The sequence below is a fragment of the Delphinapterus leucas genome, chromosome 2 (assembly GCF_059928025.1).
Source record: "Delphinapterus leucas isolate spDelLeu-1000000601 "Yukka" chromosome 2, BTC_Dleu_Yukka2, whole genome shotgun sequence".
Classification (NCBI taxonomy): domain Eukaryota; kingdom Metazoa; phylum Chordata; class Mammalia; order Artiodactyla; family Monodontidae; genus Delphinapterus; species Delphinapterus leucas.
This window is the reverse complement of record NC_143130.1, coordinates 114,711,464-114,726,788: the sequence shown is the minus strand read 5'-3', so window position 1 is coordinate 114,726,788 and position 15,325 is coordinate 114,711,464. Positions and strand designations below refer to the sequence as shown.

Genomic DNA, 15,325 nt, shown 5'->3' with positions numbered 1-15,325 from the left:
GCAGTGTTTAGATAAGAGATCATAAAGATCTAGGTATAACAGACTAATGATCTCTAGTAATTTATGCTACTTTATTGAAAACTCAGTATCCAGGGGAGAAAACTGGTAAGAAAAACAGGGCAGATCTCAGACCTAGAAGGACAAATACTGCTGGGAGTTAGGTTCTTTCGAAGTTCTTGGAAAACATATAACCATGAACATCAGTGATATAATTTTCATTACATAGTCATTACCACACTCTTTGAGGACAGGGAAATAATGTACCCTTCTCTTTGGTGTTTATACCCCATATTGTATTTCTACGTGTCCCCTGCTGCAGTGTTGCTCAGCCAACCTGTACACATAGGTCTCTCCATCTTTGCACAATCCTTCTGTTTTCTTTCTTTCTTTCATTTATTTATTTTTGGCTGCGTTGGGTCTTTGTTGCTGCACGTGGGCTTTCTCTAGCTGCAGCGAGTGGGGGCTGCTCTTCATTGTGGTGCACGGGCTTCTCGTTGCGGTGGCTTCTCTTTGTTGTAGAGCACGGGCTCTAGGCACGCGGGCTTCAGTAGTTGTGCCTCTCAGGCTGTAGAGCGCAGGCTCAGTAGTTGTGGCGCACGGGTTTAGCTGCCCTGCGGCATGTGGGATCTTCCCGGACCAGGGCTGCATTGGCAGGCGGATTCTTAACCACTGCACCACCAGGGAAGCCCAATCCTTCTGTTTTCTTCACCACTTCTATTATTGTTCATTACATTTCCCTCCCCTTCATTAACTCTATTCTGTTCAGAGTCCAGAATTAGAGACCATTGACTAATGATGACCTTGAGTGAGATCACTGCTAATTAGAAATGATCATATCTGTGAAAAGCACTTCCCTTGAACTCATAAAACAACCACAGTAGAAACTTAAGCACCTATAGTGTGCAATGCACTATGCGCATATAAGGAAGTACCAGTATAGAAAGAGCACTGAACTCTTAGCACCAATGGATCTGGATTCTAATTTTGTTAATGTGGGCAGGTCAGCCTCCTGGCCTCAGTTTCTTCTCTGCTAAATAGTTGAGCATAGTGTGACCAACTATCCCTATTTGTCTAGAATTCCCAGGCTCAGCACTGAAAGTTCTGTGTCCCAGGAAACTCAGTACCAGGTGAGCCAGGATGGTTAGTTCCCCTCTTGGACAGGCTGTCTGAGACCCTTTCTGGTTCTGACAGTTCTGGGTCAAAGCCTCAGGTGCTTCTCAAGGCATGTTGTCTATGACCTTTTGAGAGTGTGGACTGAGTCACAGAGAGACAGGGTAGTGGCTGTATGCAAAGAACTTGTAAGGCTTCCTGCCTCCTGAGCTGTGACTCACGGGGGATGCTGCAGGGCATCATTCCTAACATCTCAGGGAAGCAGATCAGCTGAGAATGGTACACTCAGGCAAGAGACATTCTTAGGTTTCTCAGTGGGAAAGAAATTCAAAAACAACGGATTAATGAGAGGAATTTGTAGCAAATGTTGAGGCTGCCAGCATTTTTGCAAGTGAGCCAATGACCTTTTAAGCGGTATCTACAACTGACTAGCTTCTTGGCCACCATCCCAATGAAGGTTCCTTTCCCAGTTTAAACTACATTCAAAACTGGCTTGGCAGCAAGGCTTTTAGCATCCTCAGATATAGACTTACTCCAGCAGGAGAGCATATGAAATCAACTTTCTAATAAAAGCTTAAAAAACATTTTTTTTAACACAAAAAAAACAAACAAACCAAAAAAACCCAACAGCAACAGAGCGAGTGACTGCCACTGCTAATGTCGACAACTGAATCTGTTGTCCTATTTTCATGAGTTTCAAGAAAAGGATCCTAGGGTCTTCCCTGGTGGTTCAGTGGTTAAGACTCTGTACTTCCACTGCAGGGGGCACGGGTCTGATCCCTGGTCGGGGAACTAAGAATCCGCATGCCAGGTGGCACGGCCAAAAAAAAAAAAAAAACAGCAACAAAAAAAGGATCTTAGCTTAACTTGAATCGATAGGGAAGACAGCTGAACTCAAGGTCTTGAGTGGATTTACCACACTGCAAAGGACTACAGAGGTTGACCCTGAGTTGACTCTGAAAAGAGATGCAGCTTGCTGTAGATTTATATTTAATTTAAAAGCAAATTTCATAATCACCTTGCTCATTTTTCTGGGTGCCTGATTTCATTTTGTCTTTATGCTTAAGATTAACAACAATTTCAACCTCACCTTCTAGAATTATGGCCTAATTTCCTTTTCAGTCATTCTTCTTAAACAGCTGGATCCAAAACACAAGCCCCAAATACTTATTGAGTGGTGATAGGATGAACGTACATGGAGAAAGTCAAAAGAGCTAGATTAATACAAGCTATTTAAGGAACTTAGAAACAAATCAAGGAACTTCTCTAACTCAACAAATTAAGATAGCAGTTATGTAAAGTCTCTTACCCACCCTTGGCCAATCAAAAATACAGTAAAATGAAGTTAAACTGGTTTAAGAAGTATGTGCCAAATAGTAGTATTTCCCCCAGCCAAATTTACTTCTCACCCCTTTCTGTTAGCTCTATTTTAGTAGAATCTAAGGCTATTAACAAAGGAAACTTTTAGCCACAAGTTCATGAGTTAATTATCTGGAGACTCATCATGACTCAAATGAGAATTCCTGTTTACAAATACCCACAACAGCAGTAAAGGGATCTAATAGCATGAATAGCTACAGGAGATATTTTTGGTGATAAGAGGTCAACATGGGAGAGACTGGCTAAATAAGAAGGCTCTAGGCATGTGACTTTAAATTCTTTCAGTTGAAGAGTATCTATTATATGTTACTTAATAGACTGTGAGGAAATTAAAAGATATGTGCTGGTTTGCTTTGTCCACCCTGGCAGGTGGCCAAAGTTCTCATAATTGGCAAGACTGGGCCACCTGCCCTGTCCCCTGGCCTTTGGGTTTGTTAACCTCTCATCTATGGAGCTGAGGAGAGCTTTTAACTTCTTTAAATCCTACCTGGGAAGGAATTTCTTTCTTTTTTTCTTTTCTTTTGAATTTTATTTTATTTTTTTATACAGCAGGTTCTTATTACTTATCCATTTTATACATATTAGTGTATATATGTCAATCCCAATCTCCCAATTCATCACACCACCACCCCCCACCCGCCGCTTCCCGTTTGGTGTCCATACGTTTGTTCTCTACATCTGTGTCTCAATTTCTGCCCTGCAAACCAGTTCACCTGTACCATTTTTCTAGGTTCCACATATACGCATTAATATATGATATTTGTTTTTCTTTCTGACTTACTTCACTCTGTATGACAGTCTCTAGATTCATCCACATCTCTACAAATGACCCAATTTCATTCCTTTTTATGGCTGAGTAATATTCCATTGTATATATGTACCACATCTTCTTTATCCATTCCACTGCTGATGGACATTTAGGTTGCTTCCATGTCATGGCTATTGTAAATAGTGCTCTATGAACATTGGGGTGTGTGCATTTTTTGAATTACTGTTTTCTCTGGGTATATGCCCAGTAGTGGGATTGCTGGGTCATATGGTAGTTCTATTTTTAGATTTTTAAGGAACCTCCATACTGTTCCCCACAGTGGCTGTATCAATTTACATTCTCACCAGCAGTACAAGAGCGTTCCTTTTCTCCACACCCTCTCCAGCATTTATTGTCTGGGGATTTTTTAACGGTGCGATTCTGATGGGTGTGAAGGGATACCTCACTGTAGTTTTGATTTGCATTTCTTTAACAATTAGTGACGCTGAGCATCTTTTCATGTGGTTTTTTTTTTTTTTTTTTTTTTTTGCGGTATGCAGGCCTCTCACTGTTGTGGCCTCTCCCGTTGTGGAGCACAGGCTCTGGACGCGCAGGCTCAGCGGCCATGGCTCACGGGCCCAGCCGCTGCACGGCATGTGGGATCTTCCTGGACCAGGGCACGAACCCGTGTCCCCTGCATCGGCAGGCAGACTCTCAACCACTGTGCCACCAGGGAAGCCCTCTTTTCATGTGTTTGTTGGCCATTTGTATGTCTAAGACATTTTAAACAAAAAACAAAGAAAATTCAGAAGAAATATGATGAAAGGAAAAAGAATGCTCAAATCAGCAGTCTTCTAGAGGCGCAGTTCCAGCAGGGCAAGCTTCTTGCATGCATCACTTTTAGACCAGGCCAGTGTGGCCAAGCAGATGGCTATGTGCTGGAGGGCAAGGAGCTGGAGCTCTATCTAAGGAAAATCAAGGCCCAGAAAGGCAAATGAGTCCTCCTCCTTCCTATCTTAGTCCATGTAATAAAGGTGTTTATTGTTCTTAAAAAAAAAAAAAAAGTAGAGAGCTTGATCGTAATTATATAAAAAATGCAAAGCAAAAATATGGAAAGAAATAGAATAAAACATTAACTGAATTGCTTCTAGGTGACAGAAAGAAAGGTGTATCAGTCAAGGTTCTTAGTTGCATATACATAAAACTTTAAATGAAAAGAAAAATGAGAATTTACTGAAGGCTCTCATGGGTTCAATGAGTCAATGGGAAAGGAACACCAAACTTAGAAGACATGCAGGAGTCAAGACAGCTCTGGAAGACCAAGCAGTAGGAAGCTGCTGGACATGGCCCCCATTGATCACTGCCACAGCTAGCACAATCGAACCATCATAGGCCATCTGGCTAGAGTAGGGTCCAGGTAGGAGCATCTCATTGGCTAAGCCAAGATCATATCTCACACTGGCTGCAGAAGGGCTACAGTTCAAGAAAGAGGAAGATGTTCCCACATAAGGTTCCACTGTGGGAAGCAGAGCATTGCATCTCATGTCCATGATTATAAACAATAAAGGATTTCTCCCATAAAGGAAGAAGAGTTGGAAACTGGACAACCAAAAAAAATGACAAAAGTCCACAACAATTTTTTCTGTTTTTCTGTTTTCAACACTCTACAAATCATCTTCACAGAACCTGTATGTGACATCTGATAAAATAAACCAATACAACTTTTCTCTTCCTTATAGCATGATGGGTAGGAGAATAATGCCACCCCAAAATATGACTGTAGGAGTTCAGAACATGCCACTCCAAAATGTGCCATTTTGGTACATTGGTTATTTTGAGCTGTTAGCATTTGAAAAGCAGCAAATGCAGGGGGAGGCTTTCATTGAACTCTCCTTATCTGCCTAAAGACAGATCCTCCAAAAAGAAACCCGGTTGTCATAAATCCCCACCCTGCGAATTTAATCAACCAGGGAAGATTGACTCTTATCACAGGAGAGGAGACTAGAAATTGAAACCACACCCAGACAAACTGTCACTCACAATTATTTTTCTAAAGGCCCATTCGCCTTTCCTAAAAATCATTTACTCATCCCTAAGATGCCTACATCTCCCATCCTCTTTCCCTATTAAACTGGTATTTAATCCTGAATTCTAAGACACCTCAGTGATTACTTATTTTTCCCTGGGTATCTTCCATGTATCCATGAGGTATACGTGTTGATAAACTTCTGTTTTTCTTCTGTTTTGTTAATCTGCCTTTTATTTCAGGGGTCTCAGCTAAGAACTCAGACGGATAGAGGAAAAACTATTTTTCCTCCCCTACAAGCACTGTGGTAAATTAACAAGGATTTGTTTTCAATCTTTAAGACATGTCTGAAATTGGTATAAAATCTTTATCAAATTAAGAAAGCTCTATACTCCAACTCTGCTAAGAGTTCTTGCTTTTTTTTAAATTAATTAATTAATTAATTAATTTGTTTTCACTGCGTTGAGTCTTCATTGCTGCCTGCAGGCTTTCTCTAGTTGCAGCGAATGGGGACTACTCTTCATTGCGGTGCGCGGGGCTTCTCATTGGGGTGGCTTCTCTTGTTGCGGAGCATGGGCTCTAAGCGCACAGGCTTCAGTAGTTGTGGCACGCGGGCTCCATAGTTGTGGCGCATGGGCTTAGTTGCTCTGCGGCATGTGGGATCTTCCCGGATCAGGGCTCACACCCGTGTACCCTGCATTGGCAGGTAGATTCTTAACCACTGAGCCACCAGGGAAGTCTCAGAGTTCTTGCTTTTTAAAAAAATCATAAATAGGCACTAAGACTTATCCAGTGTTTTCTTCTCAATTTAGATAATGATTTTTCTACTTTAGGTTCTTAATGTAGTAAATTACACTGGTAGATTTTCCACTTTTGAACCAGTATGGCTTTACTAGAATAAACTACTAGATTTTGATGTATGATTTTTTAAATACTGTTTTTGGATTTGTTTAGCTAATACTTTAGATTTTTTTTTTTGCACTTACATTCATAAGTGTTTGGGGTCAATAATTTTCATGTATTGTCCTTATTTTTAAATAAATTTATTTATTTTTAATTTATTTTTGGCTGCATTGGGTCTTTGTTGCTGCGTGTGGGCTTTCTCTAGTTGTGGCGAGCAGGGGCTACTCTTCATTGCGATGCGTAGGCTTCTCACTGCGGTGGCTTCTCTTGTTGCGGAGCACGGGCTCTAGGTGCGCGGGCTTCAGTAGTTGTGACACGCGGGCTCTAGAGCTCAGACCCAGTAGTTGTGGTGCACAGGCTTAGTTGCTCCAAGGCATGTGGAATCTTCCCGGACCAGGGATAGAACCCGTGTCCCCTGCATTGGTAGGCAGATTCTTAACCACTGCGCCACCGGAGAAGTCCATTATCTAGTTTTTGAATCAAGACTTTTGGCCTCTGGAAAAGTCCCTATCACAAGAAAAAAAATATTTTTTTGCAACTATATATGGTGACAGTTATTAGCTAGAATTATTGTGGTGATCATTCCACAATATATACAAATATCAAATCACTATGTTCTACACCTGAAACTAACAGGTGTACAACACCTATTATATAAAACTATACAATGTTATATGTCAACTATACCTCAATTTTAAAAAACTGAATATAAATAAATGAATGAATGAACAAATGAAAAAAAGACTTTGGCCTTCAAAATGAACTGGCCATTTCTGAACTTTTCTATTTTCTAGAACAGTTTGCATGAGATAGATATTAAGTATGCTTTGAAGATTTGGTAGAACTCATTAATGAAATCAGTTAGGGCTGGCATTCTTTTTGGAGGGCAAATATTTGATGGCCATCTGAATTTCTTTAATACTTAGCTTTAATTAGTTTCTTTAAACCTGCTACCAGAAGTTGTGATTTTAAATTTTAAAAACTAGTTGAGGGCTTCCCTGGTGGCAGTGGTTAAGAATCTGTCTGCCAATGTAGGGGACACAGGTTCTATCCCTGGTTCGGGAAGATCCCACATGCCATGGAGCAACTAAGCCCGTGTGCCACAACTACTGAGTGTGCACTCTAGAGCCTGTGGGACACAACTACTGAAGCCTGCGTGCCTAGAGCACATGCTCTTCAACAAGAGAAGCCACCGCAATGAGAAGACCACGCACGGCAACAAAGAGTAGCCCCCGCTTGCCGCCAACTAGAGAAAGACCACACAGCTACAAAGACCCAATGCAGCCAAAAATAAATAAATAAAATTAATTTATTAAAAAAAACTAGTTGATAGTCAATTATTCCTCAATTTTTAAAAGATTAAAAGAGACAATAAAAAATTAAAAAGTTAAAGAAAGTTGACAGACATTTTAAGATAAGGATTCATTAAAAAAAAAAAAAGTTGTACAAAATCCAAGTGTTTCTGGGCTCACCGAATGCTGTTTCTCAGTGCCAGTAACAAATACTGTGATGCGTATAGAGATGAGAGTATACATACTATACTTTCTGCACCCAGGAATTCAGAACGTTGAAGTGGACTTGTATTTACTTGTCCCCTCTTTCTGAGAACATAGAACTTCATCAGAGCCTTAAGAAATACAACCAATGAGGCTATGAGGTATTTCTGGTGAAATATGGCAGAGCTATTTCCAGGAAACAGGTTCCTTCCCCTCTGCTTTCTCACCCAAGAAGTCTGAAAAAACTATTTGTTGATAAGAAGTATATCAAGAAATTAGAAAAATGACTTACCCTGCTATTCCAGTTGCTGGCTGAAAAAAGACACTGGAGATCTCATAAGCTGGAAGCTTTTCTGATCAATCTCAGAAGTCTTGTATGCCCTGCCAGGATCACTATTTTAAGCCTATTCCTGGGGCTCTGTGCCATCTTTGCCTCAAACAAGGGAACTGAAACCCTCGGCCTTTTCTCCATAGCCAAGGGGGATTTTTATCTACCTCCTTCACTCCTCTTCTCCCTTCTCCCATTGAATAGTCTGTGTTTCTCAGGTTGTTTTCACGTTCAGTCGAGGGTAGTGTGTAAGATGGCATGTCCGCCTGCCGAGATCCAAAACTCCGGGGAAGACTTGTCTCCCAGTATGAGGAAGGTAGGAGAGGTGAGGTGGTGGGTACGCGCCATATAACTACAATAGAGGGGAAGTGTGTTTCTGACCTCCCAAATTGGATGTCTGAATGTATTTCAAACGAAACAAAATAAAAAAAAACATGGTTAAACAGTGATTAAGAGTCTCAAACTACCAGCACAGCCTTACATTTTGGGGATATTAACTACAAGTACCCTGGAAGCTGGAATTAGAGGCCTAGTACCTTCTATAGTATAACATCCCCATCTAGCCTGTGAACCCACTCACCATTTGGAGCACTGTATGAGAAAATGCTTTCTAAGTCCCAAATCTTAGGAAAATAAACCAGAGAAACAAATTAATGACTCCCCACTACCTTACTCTTACACTGATGTGGGACTCTACAATTTGTCTACTCAGGTAAATGTGCTGACTTCATGCATTTCCAATGCATATACATTTCTACTGCAAAAGACAGACTTAGATAAATTTTTAAATCTATTTTTTAAAGGTTTGATAATCCTCAGTGACAATAGGGGTGCTGAGTACCAGGCACGCACATATGCCATTGGTAGGAGTGTAAATTGGTGCAACATATTGGAGGCCAATTAAGTGATACCTATTTTTTTTAAGTAATACCTATTTTTAAAAATATATATGAGCAACATAAATGTCGGTTGCTAAGGCTATGATTAAAGCATACTAACATAAATATTGCAATAATATGAAACTAATTTTTTAAATGTAGCGAATCAATTGTACTGTTGTGTGAAAATGCCCAACAAACACTTAATTGTTAAAAAAAAGTTGCAGAATAGAATGCATATTATGCTCTTATTTATGATTTTATTAACAGATCATATATATTTATTTGTATACAAGTTGTTTTATTTGTTGAAGCATGTGTGTGTGTGTGCATGTATTTGGTTTTATAAGCATGGACATTTTCCAGAAGGACATATAAGAAACTATTAATGGTGAGTAAGGACTGGGACCAGGAAATCACGTCATACCATTCTTTACTGCTGAATTTTCTTGCACGAACACAAAGTTTATCATTTAAAATACTGATGAATTGGGACTTCCCTGGCGGCGCAGTGGTTAAGAATCTGCCTGACAATGCAGGAGATATGGGTTTGAGCCCTGGCCGGGAAGATCCCACATGCCGCAGAGTAATTAAGCCCCCGAGCCACAACTACTGAGCCCGCATGCCACAAGTACTGAAGCCCAAGCACCTAGAGTCTGTGCTCCGTAACAAGAGAAGCCACCGCAATGACAAGCCCACGCACCGCAACAAAGAGTAGCCCCCGCTTGCCGCAACTAGAGAAAAGCCCGTGCGCAGCAATGAAGACCCAACACGGCCAAAAATAAAAACAAATAAATAAATAAATTTATTAAAAGAAACAAAAGAAAAGAACTCAATTGTCATAAATCCCTTGCCTTGGAGCAACTATTATCCCTGTAGATGATAAGTCGCCACACCTACCTCTACACAGACTTTCTCCTAAGAGCCCATTCATCTTTCCAAAAGATCATTTGTTTTCCCCTCAGTGCCCTTTCTCCCCAGACCCTTATTAAGAAGTCAACTGTTTTCGTTTAAGGGCGTTTCTCTTTCCCTTAGTAAGGTGTTATATATGTCCCAAATTCTAATTCCATACAAATTCCACCTCTTTGAGTCACATTTTCTGTGAACTCCAGCGTATCCTTACTTGAATAAAAATTTGTCTTTTCTTTTGCTAACTTGTTGTTTGTCAGTTTACTCTGAAGACTCTCAAGCACAGAATCTAAAAGGGTACAGGAAAAGTTTTTCCTCCCCAGCAGTACCAAACTATAGTAACAGTTGTATTCTCTTCTACCACACACTTGCAGTAAAGAACAAAACAGTTTCACTTAAGAATGCCCTTGATGAAGCAGTAAAAAGTATTATTTTTATTAAATCTTGACCCTTGTATACACATGTTTTTAATATGACTGTGTGGTGAAATGGGAAATACACAGAATGTCCTTCTGCTACATTGCACTTCTGCCACAAAGCACTAGAGGAATTGGGCTGTGAGCTAAACTAGCCGCCTTTTTTCTTTTTAATTAAAAGAACTACTAACAGACAGCCATCTTATTTGCCCCTGGGCTTTAGGCTGGTATTTTCTACCAAAGGAACAAAGTGAGCCTGCTAGTTAAAAATAAAGAAATAAGCAAGTGACATTTGTTGCCAATGATAAAATATAGCTTTTTGGAAAACCTGTACAGCTTCCTGATGTGTTAACTTTTCTGATGAGATCAATGGTGACAACCAATGTCATCTTTTAATATTATATAGTGAAAGATGTTAACATTTGGAAGATCTGCATAACTCACTCAGTGAGCCAATGTTTTTCTGAATGGCCAGCAAATTCATGCAAGGGTAGAGGATCCATTCTAAGTTCAACACAGATGAATGGATTTTAATGTAACGACAGACAAAAAGTTCATTTATGTGGTTTCAGATTCCACACTGCAACTAGACTATAAATTACCACTTGTTGCGTTTTAGTATAGTACCTGTTTAAAAAAAAAAAAAATTCAGCTGTGTAAGTTTGAAGATCTAATTGGCTTTACTCAACAATTCATGAATTGGAGGGCATCCCACCTAGAAAGCAGAAGGGCACTCTGATGGGTTGAACAAAATGTAAGGTTTTTAAAGGCAGAAGGAGGGTGGGGCAAGGAAGCTATTAACAAAGGAAAAGAAAGGATTGTTTCAGGCCAGGTCACCTTCTTCTAGGGGAAGGATGAGGGTCTACCATGCAGATTACCTGTTCTTCCTTTCTCAGGGGAGGAGGGTGATATAGAGAGGGCCCATGTGACTGATTACCTCACTGGTGCTGACTAGAAAATTCCAGACTGGCAGATTAAGATTACATTCCTGGGTAAGGTCAAAACTACTATTACATCAGGTATTTAGTCTAGGGCTTCAGCATAAGTGACACCATTTGGGGCCTGTGGTTTTCTCTTTAACATACCCTAAAAGAATATCCACAAATTATCTGAAAGTAACATGTAAACAAAAGCACTTTTTGGTTTTCAATAATATTTAAGAACATAAAGAGGTCCTGAAATCAAGAAGTTTGAGAACCACTGTTCTAGCTATTCTTACAAATCTACTTCTCCCTTTTACCTTCATAAACTCTCCAAGTTCTTCTAAAGACTCAAGGTGAGCAAAAGACAGAGAAACTTCTAGGCCACTTTTATTATCTGTGTTGATACCTCCTCTGAGGAAAAGAACTAACTGCCTGGTTAGGATGGGGGAAAAGAGAAAGAAAAGTTAATATCTCAAAATATTATCTTGCACACATGTAAAGCAATTTGCATAGTGCCTGCTCCAAGCAGCACTCAATATGGCTGGTATCACCATCATCATCTTCATCACAGTTATGATTATTTCATCTTGTCCATGTTTCTAATGGTATTATATGCCAATGACTCTTGTATTTCCAAACTCTTGAGACAATGTATCCTAGAGTCTTTTAAATTCAGATCTTTCCATTTCCTTATGATTCAAAATACTGTCACCTCCCCAGACAGAGTGGGAGCCTGTGATGCTTGTAAATAGGTCACACTTGCAGAGATGTTTCCTCTTTTATCCCTGGGGAGAGTTTAGGTTTTGAAATTATTATCTCTCTGAAGGTCTTTTACATATATATATATATTTTTTTAATTTTTACTTTATTGAAGTATAATTAACTTACAATGTTGTGTTACTTTCAGGTGTATCTCTGAAGGTCTTTTAAATCAGGGGATGTTCTTAAGCAGAAAGACTGAACTAGAAATTATAAACGAAAACCAGAAAGCATGGCAAGGAAAGGATTCACTAACTGACCTCCCACCATCCCTGAAACAAAAAGATTCTCGGGTAGAAAGCTCATAAATGAGGAATAATGCTTCCTATCACAATTTCAATGGAATTTGTAGAAATGTGATTCAACAGATTTCTGAACCACAGGTAGCATGTGAGAATGAAAAACTGACAGACCTTGAAACTGGAGAGGACTGGGTTCAAATTCTGACTTAGGGACTTCCCTGGTGGAGCAGTGGTTAAGAATCCACCTGCCAAGGCAGGGGACATGGGTTCGAGCCCTGGTCCGGGAAGATCCTACATGCTGCAGAGAAAGTAAACCCGTGTGCCACAACTACTGAGCCTGTGCTCTAGAGCCCGAGAGCCACAACTACTGAGCCCACATGCCACAACTACTGAAGCCCACACGCGTAGAGCCCGTGCTCAACAAGGGAAGCCACCACAATGAGAAGCCGGCACACTGCAATGAAGAGTAGCCCGCGCTTGCCAAAGACAAAGACAAACAGCTAGACAAAGCCGATGTGCAGCAACGAAGACCCAACTCAGCCAAAAATAAATACATAAATAAATTTAAATAAGTAAATTAATTAATTAAAAAAAATAAAAATTCAAATTCTGACTTAGCCCTTTACTGTTTGTGTGATGTTAGTAAAAGGTTGGCTCTCCAAGCCCTAGTTTTCTGTTCAATGTGGATTCCACATGGCTCAATTTCATACTGAAAGAAACAAGGCCTAGTAGCCAAAACTCTTTCAAGAGGAATTCCCATCTTTTTACTTGCTTTTCTCAAAGAACATCCTTTTTAAAAGATCCAATTTGTCACCCACAGCAATACTTAAAACTCTCCTTTTTCTTCTTTCTCATTCTCCCAAAGCTGCTCCAAAGCCCATTCTCCAAACCTCCACAAATCCCTCCTCATCCCTAGTCAGCTTGGCTAGTGTTTTATTTGTACCTTCTTTCTCCCCCACCCCCTTAGCTCTTTATTATGAATATTATTTTCAATTTCAAATTCTCTCCAATTTGCCCTTGGACTGCATTCTCCATAACAAAGGAACCCTGCCCCTTCACCCTGCCGCAAGCCAGCATCCTACCCTGCTTCCCCCCAGCCTGGACCTATGCAGACTCCCCCTCTCCATTCTCTTAAACTTGAATCACAAAAACCTAAGGACCTTCACATCATCTGAAATTCGGCAGAGCCTTTGTAAAGTTAATTTTTCTCCAAAGATGGATCTTAAAAATGCCTCAACCCCCATAGATCTGGAGCCAAAGTCATGTCAGTTTAACTTGAATGCTCAGTGACTCAAGAAAAGGATTACCAGCAACTTGATATTTTTCCCCTTTAGATTTTTTCCCAGAATAAATTAAATTAGAATCCCTCTCAGTCTTCACTCTTTTTTTTCTTGGCTGTGCCACATGGCTTGTGGGATCTTAGTTCCCCGAACAGGGATTGAACCCCAGCCCTCGGCAGTGAGAGCGCAGAATCCTAACCACTGGACTGCCAGGTAATTCCCAATCTTCACTCTTTTAAGTAATATCTATTTTTAAATTATTAGTTGTCAAAAAAGAAAACAAAAACAAAAAAAGCCCAAAGAACCAGAGTAGAAGGGAGAAAATTCTTCCTAGAAGTGGAGGAGAGGGAAGAAACTAAAGTGGGAAGGACAAAATTCTCTCTAAAGATCAAAGAGGGAAGAATGCACACACAAGATTAATACATCTTGTTGTTATAAAGCAATGTTAATCCAATAAAAATTTTTTAAATAGAAAGTAAATCTTGTGTCTGCATCAAGAGTTGTTGTAAAGATTAAATGAACTGATGTATAGTAGCATACATATAAAAGAACTTCCACAAATATATGACCCTTTCTGCATCTCCTGATTCTTAATCCCAGCCATTCATTCAACAAACATTTACTGAAATCCTATTTTGGATGCTACAGGAGACATAAAGTGAACATGTAACAGTGAAGGGCAAAATCTGACTCCATGTTGGATCTGTTTCTTTGACTTTAACCTTTGCTTTTTGTTGCTTTTGTTATTATAATCATACATAATGGCCTGCCACAGGGAACCCTGCTCCTCTGCCTGTTAAACTACAGTGCCTTTGTTCAGCTCACAGAGAGACATTCTGACCCTGTCCACCTGTGAATGGCTGCAGAAAAGAAGAAATTAACACATCCCCTCCTCAATTCGGCCAAGCAAGGAGATATTTCGCAAGATAAACGGACTTTTTACTTTACTTCCTCACCTCCTCCCACTCTCTGTTCTATAAAAGAAACTGGCATCCAGACCCCAATAAGATGGTTTTTTGGGGACACTAGTCTGCCATCTTCTTGGTCTGCCGGCTTTCCGAATAAAGTCGCAATTCCTTGCCTCAACACTCATCTCCCCATTTATTGGCCTGTCGTACGGCAAGCAGAGCGAGCTTGGACTCGGTAACAAACAAAGCATGATCCTTTAGGCAGAACGTTAGAAATCAATCCTGGAGACAGGAAGAGCAGTTTGAAGCCTGCAATTGCTCAAGCAAACTTGCAAAGGACTTGAACTAAGCAATGAGAGACCCAATGAATGGGAAAGACACTGAATTGGTAGAATGGATTGAACTTGACTGATGATTTGAGGTGGAAACTTGAAAAATAGAGAGAGCTGAATTTCAGGCTTATATCCTGGTTTGAGAAAAGACTGGAGAAGGAACTGGTTGGACATATGATAATAAGTTTAAAGAACCAGCAGAACCTTCACAATAGCATGCAATTGGACATGCAGTTCTGCAACTCTGAGAAGAGTGGTTAAGTCCATTCAACAAACTTTTACTGACCAACCATGCTGTGCAAGAAGGCCCGAACAGGAAGCAGAAGTTATCAAAATGAGTCTTGTGCTAACTTGATTATGTGATAGAAATACAAATCTGTATCTTGTTTTTTTTCATTTATAAGATAAAAATGGCAATATTTATCCAGCTCCTAGAAATCTGAGCATTGTACAGTCATGGAGGGACACTTGAGATCTTTATGAGAAGCCCCTGAGACTCCTAGCAGGTCTTGGGTTCTTTTTGAATTTTGCCTGTACATATTGATATATTAGTACAGGTTGATTCATATGGAATAGCTGATTTTCTACCATTTTGACTTACTAAAAAGTGCAATTTCCCATGGTTGGCCTAAACAAGGCTATGTGATGCAGAACACTTTAAAGGAGGATATTTCTGAAGATAATCAC

The 15,325-nt window shown here is 40.0% G+C and overlaps 1 protein-coding gene across 1 annotated transcript in view; it reads right to left on the bottom strand.

The window, feature by feature from the left end:
* The window catches only part of LOC111164158 (uncharacterized), a 134,277-nt gene that overhangs the window by 91,598 nt on the left and 27,354 nt on the right, over positions 1–15,325 (bottom strand). The window contains exon 4 of the mRNA XM_089906261.1: positions 7,956–8,388. The gene's annotated coding sequence lies outside the window, so the exon portion shown is untranslated. The remainder of the gene's footprint in view (positions 1–7,955; positions 8,389–15,325) is intronic.